The sequence below is a fragment of the Ornithodoros turicata genome, chromosome 1, assembly GCF_037126465.1.
Source record: "Ornithodoros turicata isolate Travis chromosome 1, ASM3712646v1, whole genome shotgun sequence".
In the NCBI taxonomy this organism is placed as follows: Eukaryota; Metazoa; Arthropoda; class Arachnida; order Ixodida; family Argasidae; genus Ornithodoros; species Ornithodoros turicata.
Window position 1 is genome coordinate 56,681,954 of NC_088201.1, and position 11,026 is coordinate 56,692,979.

Consider the following 11,026-nt stretch of genomic DNA (forward strand, 5'->3'; position numbering starts at 1 on the left):
GTGATAGAATGAAGAACGAGAAAGCGCACCGCTTCGGTCCGCACCAGGGAAGAGTGAAATGCAGAGCAATACATCCTTGAAGGACTTAAGGTAAAATCGTGCATTGTCAAATATATTTGGGGTGCGCGAACATTAGAATATTTCGAATCTCGAGTCGCATAACTGTGTTCCGAATCGAATACGGAATTATATGTTCTGTTTTGAATCAAATCCATATTTCTTCCATACTGAATACATGCAGGAAACTGATCCCGTGGCATCACAAAACACCCGCACTACTGGGTAATGGTAAAAAGGAAATGGAAAACCGTTGTACGATTCACGGAAATTGGGGCCGGGCAGTCCTCAGTCAAGTTATGCAAACGCAAAAAGAAAAAAAAGAAAAAGTCGAAAAGACGAAGCACCCGGTGACACGGCTTTTCCTGTAACCTCCTCACTGATGCTTCAGATAGCCGCGTCGTTTCAACCTTGCTTCCGCTATCAGCAGAAACATGGAAGAGGGAAGGGGAGACACATCGTTTCTTTCCACAGTATTCTATATTACGTGACGGAGTAATTAACGCGGTAGAGATGTCGTGCAAAGAAAATTTTCCCCAGCTATTTTTATTGCAGTAGGTTAATGTGTTTTGTGTTGAAATTGGTTGAGAAAACGAAATGCCCTTTCTGTTTCCGGCAAGAAAAAGCACACAGAAAGACAACAACAAACAAAGGAAATAAAAAAAATGTTGCGCTGGCTTGGCACATTTCTGAGATCTATTCAGAATATTCCTCGCGACTGAAAATCGATCAAGTGCGCTCAAATCACACCAAAAGTTTGTCGATGACAAGCGCCAGTGACATCCCGAAGTAGAATTTTAAGTCTCTATTTGTGACACATTACATGACACACCCGCTGCATCGGCATGTGTGTTATACGTGCATTCGGGATCAGTGAACAGAACAACGCTTCGGTTAAAAAACTATTTGCTTCGTATTTCCTTTTTCTATGTATCTGCTCGCTTCTTTTTCAAAATGACCCTGTGTAATTTTGAGCACATGTAAACAGACTAGTGCCCGCACTGCGACGACACAACTACTTCATGGTGAAAGCGACGGAAAAGTCGCATGTCCGAAAAACCCTGGGTCCGTGCACTTGCAAGCGCCGATTTCGAGGTGCTGCTCCAGCTGCGTAGAAGAGCACCGACGCTTTCCAACGCTCTGCACATGCAGTGTTAATGTCTCTGTTGTGTGCATTTTATATTTAGGATGCATCTCTCAATCAGAAGGAAAGCTGTTGTCCTCCTCTGCGTCTCAGTGGAAAATCTAATTTTTGTACAGCAAGGAAACCACGTGACATCACGGAACCTGCAGCCATGTTTGGTATATGTCATACGTGGAGAACACAACAATCGTGCGCGCAATGATATCATTATCCGTGACTATACACTCTCAGAACAGAACTTCACCGCATAGCACATTGTCCGCAAACCACACCAATGATAGGATTAACGCTTCTGATTCGAAGAGCGAGGGGGGCGTATAGCAATTTGGATATATGATAAGTGCTATAAAAATGTCTCTGTCCCCATCTCTCTTCAAATCAGAAGCGATAAGCATATCATTCGTGGCTGTAGTTGGCGCACAAGCTGCTATGCGGTGAACTTCAATTCACCGCATACTGCGCCTCTGACACCGCATTTATTATGAGTATGAACACACGTCTGAAATGCCAAACGAGGATTTTTGCCAGTGTTACCGACTGTCGAAGGATGCTGTTCGCTGTGTGACCATCTGCGCAGAGCCTACACTCTTAAAAATGAACTTCACCGCATAGCACGCTCCAAGCCCATCATCTCGAATGATATCGTTATCTGCCCTGATTTGTCGAAAACGGGAGGCGTACGCCTTTTTTGTGACATTTATTAGCAGCATAAGTGTCACAAAAAGGCGAACGCCTCCTGTTTTCAACAAATCAGGGTAGATAACGATACCATTCGAGATGATGGTTGGCTAGGAGCGTGCTATGCGGTGAAGTTCATTTTTAAGAGTGTAGGCTCTGCGCAGATGGTCACACAGCGAACAGCATCCTTCGACAGTCGGTAACACTGGCAAAAATCCTCGTTTGGCATTTCAGACGTGTGTTCATACTCATAATAAATGCGGTGTCAGAGGCGCAGTAGTAAAGGCACGTACGGCAATGAAAGCGGCCGCAATCTTTCTAACAAGCTTCAAAGTTCGCCACTATCTTTCCTTGAACTTTTCTCGGTGGGATAAAAGTTGCGCAACGTCATTTTGACGTCACGGAACTTCTGCCCAAAGCTGAATTTTCTCGTTCCTTGAACTTTGGTTTGATTGACAACACGGGCCGTCACGTGGGCCAGGGTAACGGTCCAACGGCTGTCTTTTCCGATATCTCCCGACTTGTTTACATTGTCGAAATCTGCAAAGACACCAGCCCCCGGGCAACCAAAACGTCATTTTGACGTCATGAAAATATTTCAAAGTGCGCGCGTCTCGGTAACCTTGACCTGAAGTTTGATTGACAGTCAGAAGCGCTCACGTGGGCTACGGAAAGCATCCAATGGTTGCCCTCCCTCCCATCTCTTGAACTTTCTTCGTGTTTCAAGGTACGACGAGTCTAGCACGCCAGGTGGCCCGTACGTACAAATGCGGCTGCTCCTGTGATCAAAATGTGCTACAGTGTTTGCTTCTACTGCAGTATGGAAAGTTTACCGCGAAATTGTTGAAATATCACACAGCATAGGTGAAGGAGCCAGAGGACTGAAACTTAGTGTTCTGCTGAAAATTCAAAAGCTTGTGAGATTGAAGTTGAACGTGCCAGTGAGTCTCCAAACAAATCGAGCATTATATGCTTCCTTAGTTTTCGGATTCCTGCACCATTAACGAGAACGCATGCACTCCAATATTAGTAGGTAGCACCAGCCTCGGCGCCCGTTTTACACAGGGTCATATTAAAACCTGCATGCTGGGCAGATGTAATTTGTATATAGCGCAGCCTAGACGGCTTGAAGTTGCTCTCCGAGTATACCATAGTGGATAACGCATGCAGCGTTTCTGCTACCTTCCTATAACACGGCAGACGCTTTGTTATGTTACAGTCGGTCACATTGCGCGCTGTGACAATAGTATGTCTTCGATGTGACGCTTGTCAAGCAGAACGCCTTAAAGTGACAGTTGCATCCGTTTCAGGCGATTTCGAAACTGCAGTTTCACTATTTCAAAATTACAGTTTCAAAATTGCACTACATGTAGTGTAATTTTATTCCTTATGGACTTCTGAACACGCCATCGAAAACCCCACACCAAATAGTGGCGTTGTTCGGCTGTTATTCGATGGAATACACGACAAGAGCAGACGACGGATGTTGTGTATATTCCGCTAATGCGTCTCTCAAAAAAGTGTGGAAACGTATTTATTAAGAACCAATCAGGGCGCGGCCTCCTGAATCTGGACCAGGACGCTTTTGATCCGCCGTCGTCTGCAAGCTCTGCAAGGCATTTGGATGTCAACATGTCCGACGCGAGCGAATGTTACCCGTCGTCGCTATCCAGAGATTTCCTCGCGAGTACAGCAGTGATGCAGTAATAGAGGACAACGATCCTTATTGTACCGATCCGTTGCAACGACACTGTATACTAGAGATATCGAGACGAAAATGGTCGCGACGATCATACGCCGTTTGTCAGTCACGAGCAGCTTCTCGATTCAGTGCTTGACAGACGCCCACTTCAAAAACAACAGCCCAACAGCTGCCTCTGCGGGTTTGGCAATCAGATGAGCCGAACGTGTACTGTGTTGCCGTGCAGTGGGCCCGGTAGCGACGCTCTGCACTAGCACATTGTTCTAGTGCATTACGGAGCATCCTCTTTTTTCCCCGACCTATGCTACCCTGCAACTTCCTGCTCCAACAGACGACAGGTAGAGTAACATGGTTTTTTCATTATATTACAGTATATATGTTGCTTCATGTTTATATCCTGTGTAGAGTTTAGCTTGGTTGTCCTTCATGACACAAGGTATATTTTAGTGATTTTACCCTTTTTAATTGACACAGCAGATTTAAGGATTTTTGTTTCTCACAGGTGTCTATGATTCACCAGCTGGATCTGGGGCTACCTGGATGTGCTGTTGCTCGTCCAATCGCCATATGAGTGTACTAACACATTCAGAAGGATAACATATTCCATTTACATGTTATAACTTACCTTACTATATGGATACCAATTTTTTTACAATGCAGTATATTGGTGACATCATGAGTTTTGCTACTTGCCTGTATTCAGAGCAAACTTGCGAAGTGGAGTAGTTTGTACTGAGCGAGCATCCTCCAACAGGAAGAGACACGAACACACACAGCAAGACAATCTGCTTTACTAGCAACTAAGTAAAAGATTACTAGAAGAAGCTGCCCACAGTTTTTTCCAGGAAGAGATCCCAAATTTTCCAGGTCTTGCGACTGTGTTCTTAAAATTTTCTTCAAGTAAAAGATATGTCTTTGTTGTATTCTGTCACGCAGTTGCTATAGTGAAGTAGATAGTCTTGTTGTGCATGTTTGTGTCCCTGTCTCTTGCTGGTTGAAGATGACTGCCTGTATTCGTAGGACATGGAAATTATGTGAGTGTACATGTGTTTGCACACTTATTCCATTTTATGCAGGTTTCTTTCATATACATTGCTGCTTTTTTGCATCCTTTTGCTCCAAAGCAATCTCGTGTTGTAAACTAACAAGCTGCAAGTAAATCTTTCTGATCAGTCTAGTTGTAACTCATGTCAGGCAGCATAACATTGAGACCTGTCTCATTCCTCTTGTCCATGTCTTGTTTCAGCTCTGTAATGTGGTGTAGATGTACATTGAACTGCACAATAAAAGGATAAGCAAAGCATGACTGAATTTTTGCTTTATCTTGAAAACTTTACAGTGCAACAATAGAGCATGTCTGTTTGGACTTAACATATTGCAGAATGGACAGGGACAAGGACAACAAACACAGAGTGTTGAACTAGTACACTCTTAGAAATGATGGTGGTGGTGGTGGTGGTGATGGTGAAAGGGCTCTTAGAAATGAACTTCACCACATAGCACGCTCCTAGCCAACCATCATCCTGAATGACAACGTTCTCGCCCCTGATTTGCTGAAAACGGGAGGAGGAGCCCATTTTGTGCCATTATGCACGGCACAAAATAGGCTCCTCCTCCCGTTTTCAACAAATCAGGGGCGAGAACGTTGTCATTCGGGATGATGGTTGGCTAGGAGAGTGCTATGTGGTGAAGTTCATTTTTAAGAGTGTAACAGATTTCTTTGGACTAGGGGTGTTTGTCCAAATAAACCAGATGCTAGTTGAATGCTGTGTGTGTTTGTTGTACTTGTCCCTGTGGGTTCTCCACCATGTTCAACTTCACAGTGATGCATTCAGGTGCAGGGCCCTGGGTCCCCATTTGCCTGTGGGATGGGTTAATGTACCAAGAGCTAGCAGCCTAGCCAGGAGGTTCAAGGTGCATGGTAGCATGCACCTTGAACCTCCCCTGTACACATCTTGGATGTGTACAGGGGAGGGTCAACCTAACGCATCCCTGAAATGCAACAGCAGTACAAGTGAGAGGCAAATGAAACAGCAACTAACTCACACAAAATATGTCCGCAATAACAAGTAGTATATGATACAATTTCTCCCTGATGCTACTTTGGACATCTTTGTCCATAAATGTAAACTGGTAAAAAAATACAGCGAATTGGTTGGGAAATGTGAAGGAAAGTGCCTCTGGAGGATAGCTACCAATATTTTGACTGTTGTCCTTCTGTGCAGTGTCCTCATCATTACCACAGTATTTAAACAAATATGATGAGAGAATTAGAAGTACAAGCCCAAGCGCAGAATATGACAACACCTCAACAAAAGACACATAAGACAGCATAAAAATTTCGCCTCTCAGTGTGCTTAAGTCTTAATTACGTGTAGGAAATAGAAACAGTTACGAGCATGAGACTTGTACTGTCCAAAGTTGTACCACATTAATGCACTCATGTCATTCACAGCAAGAAATAAGAAATGCTGCTTTGTGCCTTTAAATACTGCATGTGATTTCGTCTGGGTAGACACTTTCATATGTCAAACATGCGAAGCGCATTTGCAACATTCATGCCCTAAGAGAGAATGGCTGAGCACAGGAGGGCGCTTCCCAGTGACCTATTTTCTACCCAGGGCTGGCTTGACCATGTGCTCTGGATACCGCAGCTGCAGGCAGTTGAACATGAGATAAACTGAGGCTGGAACAACATAGAAGGGACAGATACAAACAAAGCCTCGAATTGCCTAAGAAATCAACGTTGAAAGATGAAAGTCACTGGAAAGGTTAGCCAGCTGTAGGGATCGAACCCACATCTTGTACCCGGTAATCCAGAAGATGTGGGTTCGATCCCTACAGCTGGCTAACCTTTCCAGTGACTTTCATCTTTCAATGCAGGCAGTTGTTGCTTTCAGCCATGTGCCTCTTGTTGTTATTATGACGTGAGTAAGCTCAGATCATGAGGGTCAGCCGGGCTGCACCAAGGGAGATTAATTTGTTTTTGCCATACTATACATGCCACAGTGATGTGACATGTATAGCATGACAAAAGCAAATTAATCTCCTTTTGTGCAGCCCGACTGACCCTCAGGATCTGAGCTTCCCCTTTCCGAAATAACACAACATCAGCACAACATCAGCAGTACGTAGACTGGTAGAAATCCAGCGAACCAGTATAAGGAAGTATAAAGGGAATTGCCTCAAGACGAGAGTCGCTGATATTTCTCCTAGGCACCGTCCGGATCATTAGCATGGTATTTAAAGGGTTACCTAACCTTTTAAATACCATGCCAATGATAAGGATGGTGCCCAGAAGAAGAACAGTCTCTGTTCGAAATATCAGCGGCTCTCGTCCTGAGGCAATTCCCTTCAAACATCAGCAGTAGTATTGCCAAATAATTATGCTTCTACAACATATACTTCACAATACCACGTTGACGATCTCGAGGTGCTGGTGTGGAACAGCTGATATCGCCAAAGGATGCCAGCTGCACATTTTTAGCTGTGCTCGTTTCTGCATACCCCAAGAACGACTGACACTATGTTGGAGGGTGCTAGAAGGTGGGAGGCTTGCCCTACTTGGCATCAGGAAGTGGGTCTGAGTACCTGCAAGGCAAGGTTGCAAACAGTTGTGGGTTTCTGAAAAGTGTAACTGTATCGTAATGCGGCATCAATTCATGATAAAATGACACTATAATACTGTTTGGATGAGTCACATTCTACAGCGGAGATGTTGCCTTATGCAGTCTACTGTTTTAGGCAGTGATAATCCAATATTGCTCTGAACAAGAATAATATTATTTCATGCTAATAAGGTAGTACTATTTATGCTGTGTGCCATAGATGGAACCCCATTCAATTTGAAGCACTTTTTATTGTGGGAAAAAGTTACCTATAGTCTGATCAAATGATTTCATTCGACAAATAAGATCAAATGCCTCTAGCTAAAATTAATCAACTTATTCTGCACCGATTTGAACCAGTGGGTGTGTTCCAAGTGCGCACATACAGCATTTTACGTTTCACGCAAATCTTAACTGCAAAAGCGTCATGCAGTACTACTGAGTGCGCAGGTTGGAACAGCTATATATCTTTTTCGCATGGTTTGTGGCTGAGCCCCTGCTCATTTTATTGTTTTACGACGGGCCGTACATCCTAGCTGGACCACACGAATTCCATGAAAGCGTCGTCGTAGCACCATATCTTCAAATCATGATAGCCCATTGAGGCTGCGAAAGAAATGTCACTTACCTCGGGCAATGGCATGCTAAGTAGTTGCCTTTGTTCAGTGGATATCGGCACGGCGTCAACTCAAACGCTTTCTTTCTTGCTGGAATCCCTACGCGCGTTCGCTTAATGTCAGTGGACCTGTAGACGTCGTCCGAAAAATGCGAAGAACAGACGCGTAGTTTTTCTCGTAGGTCAGGGTTTGCACAGGAAATTGCGTCTTCCCACTTTCGCTTCGTCTCGCGGTCCCTCCGCTCGTGGAACACCTCTGGGTTAGCTGTGGGCGTCTTCATATAACCAGGACCGTAACAACGTGCACCGCTTGACACGATCACTTCGGAGCTTCCAGACGTGAAAGAAATGTCAGCGAATTTCCCATTATTCACAAGTGTCGAAAGCAGAGCAGACGAACTTGGAGACAATAACAACACGGTCGACTGCTCCCAGTCAGCGCAGCCCTCTGGTTCGCTTAGATAAACACGTCACGTTGATGTCGGTCCCGCTGGAGCCTCCGCGGCTGCGGAGGCGGCTCTGATCTTTAAAATTCGTTCATTTAATATCTAAGCAGTTCCCAGTCATGAAAATTGGTCAAATAGACCAATGAACGATACCGAACATTATGGTATCAATTTGATAGACCCGTTTTGTTTCCGGATGCGACTGTCACTTTAAGGACGCGCACAGCAGTTTGCCTTGGCCGGTAGGCTAATCGCACGAGGTGCATTTCTATCCTCCAATAGCTACGGTTGGGTCCAGCCATAGGAGAGGGTGGGGGTTCAAACCCCCCAACCGTACCTTTCATAGCGAATTTGGTAGAGAGAAAACAAGGGTGGAATTCTCCTGCCACATGTAATAAGTCCCCATGGAACCCATCCCGAAATATTTTTCTGGCCACGCTACTGGTTAGTCTAATAACTAACGTGTGACGAAGTGTTTACGTGTTTCTCTTGTTCCTGAAGTCGTGTTCAACTTCAGAAGCAAAAGAAATCTAGTCCGTCAGCTCTCAAAATATTACTGCGCCGCGGATAGGATGGCTGGACACAGTGAAGTCACGCTGCCTGCTTGCGCCAGATAATGTAATCCATCATAATCACTCTGCTTCCGTATTTGCTGTTAAAGGGGCTATGGACTATACCAAGCTAGCCCGCCGACTGTGTCTGCTCCAAACGGCGACTTTAACTTGTTGGCTGTGACACCTTTTGTATAGATGAATCCGATAGGTCCGTATCTTCACCACTTGTAGCACGCTCCTAGCCAACCATTATCCCGAATGACAACGTTCTCGCCCCTGATTTGTTGATAACGGGAGGTGGAGCCTGTTATGTATCCATTATGCACGGCATAATTGATACAAAATAGGCTCCGTCTCCCGTTTTCAACAAATCAGGGACGAGAACGTTGTCATTCGGGATGATGGTTGGCTAGGTCCGGGGGTGTGGTGAAGTTCATTTTTAAGCAGCTGCATGAAGTTGCATGCTGTAGCCGACGAAAAACATGCCCCAACTGCGGGTCCTCCCACGAAAGCCCGATGTGCCCAGAACCCGAACCTACTTGCATAATCTGCAAAGGGCGTCATGTCGCCACCTCAAGGGACTGCCCAACCTTAAGGGTGCAACGGCACATCGCCAGGGAACGTTCTCGCTCCAATAGCAGCTACCAAGAGGCAAAGGCTAAAGTCCAGCTAAAGGGCGAAACGCATTGGACGTTTTCTCAGCGTCAAAACGTCGCGCGTACGCCATGGCCTTGCGCACGCGGCGAAGAAACGCCAGCGAGGCGACCACCCGAAACGCATGGGACGCGTACGGAGCGAGTGACGCGCGACACTGTTGCTATATTCGTCGACCACAAATATCTGCTAGAACGTGCAGCTGCTCTTCTTTCCTGTGGTTCCTGCGTTCCTTCATTCCAGATACCATTAAAATGTTCACGTAAATTTAGTGTGATGGATAATGTCCCAAAAATTTATGCGAGCTGCTCATACGCCACCTTGTCTGCCGCACGACGGCCATGGTTCTGTCTACTTCTCGGAAAACGCGCCCAGACGCGCGCGAATATCTGTAGTCGACAGATTCCGGCGTACGCCCTCCGCGCGCGTTGAAAAACTGGTTTTGACGAGGTCACACGCACGCCGAGCGCGCGCGCATCTTGAAAACGTCGGAAAAAACGCTCCATGCGTTTAGCCCTTAACAAAGCGTCGGAATCAATCTAAGCCACTGGGTACACGAAAGTCTCAGGAGAAGCCTTCACATGGGGGTGTACGACCCGCTCCTAAGAGCCTCCACGCGCCGCCACAACAGATCATTTGGGCGGAAACTGAGTTTCCCCCTCAAAGCCCTGTAGACCGTCCAAAGGATGAGGACGCCTCTCCGCAACAACCCCATGGAAAGAAGAGCGACCCCCCGCTCCCACTCCATTCACAGCGGGCTTACCGTAAGGTGTTAGACCCTAGAGAAGGTGCAGATTTGCCCATGGTCATCATCCAGCTTCTCTTTGCTGCACTGAAGGCTATCGTTTCGGCAGTTCCGGAAAGTAACGCTCTATAGCAGAAATCCAATCTATCCTCCAACTCGAAGCTGTGATAGCGCCTTTGCTTCTCCCCGGCAGCATGCGTTAATAACACCAGCTTTCGTATATCGACCGGCGGACTATTATGACTGAACGTAGAAACAAGAGAGTGTTCCTTCCCCGCATCCTCCAATGGAATGCTAGAAGCTTGTTTCATAAACAGGCCAATCTCAAACTCCTTTTACGGAAGATGGACTTTGACGTGTTGGCGATACAAGAGAGCCTTACCCAACCATCGTTCAAGATACCACCGTTTGTCTCCTACAGCGCCAAGGGCCAACGTGCGGAGGGCCTCCCGCGGGCATCGCTATTTGTCAAATGATCCATTGCTCAGGCTGAAATCGAGCTATCTCACCTTTGTTCGTCAACTGAGGAATATGTAGGGTGCCTACTGAAGGCCGGCTCCAAGTCGGTCACCGTAATATCTGAGTACCAGTGAGGTCATGCTCCGCCCAATGTCGAATCTCTCAAAGATTTGCGTCTTGCTTGTCCATGATCTCTAATTGTGTGTGGAGACTTCAATGCGAGCCACAGTCTCTGGGATGGTCGACGAAACTGTAGACGGGGTAATTCCATTGTTAATTACCTCTCCTCCAGCGATCTCGTGGTGCTCAACACTGGCTCTCCTACTTATATGCGTTCGCCGCGCTACTTAAACGCCATCGATT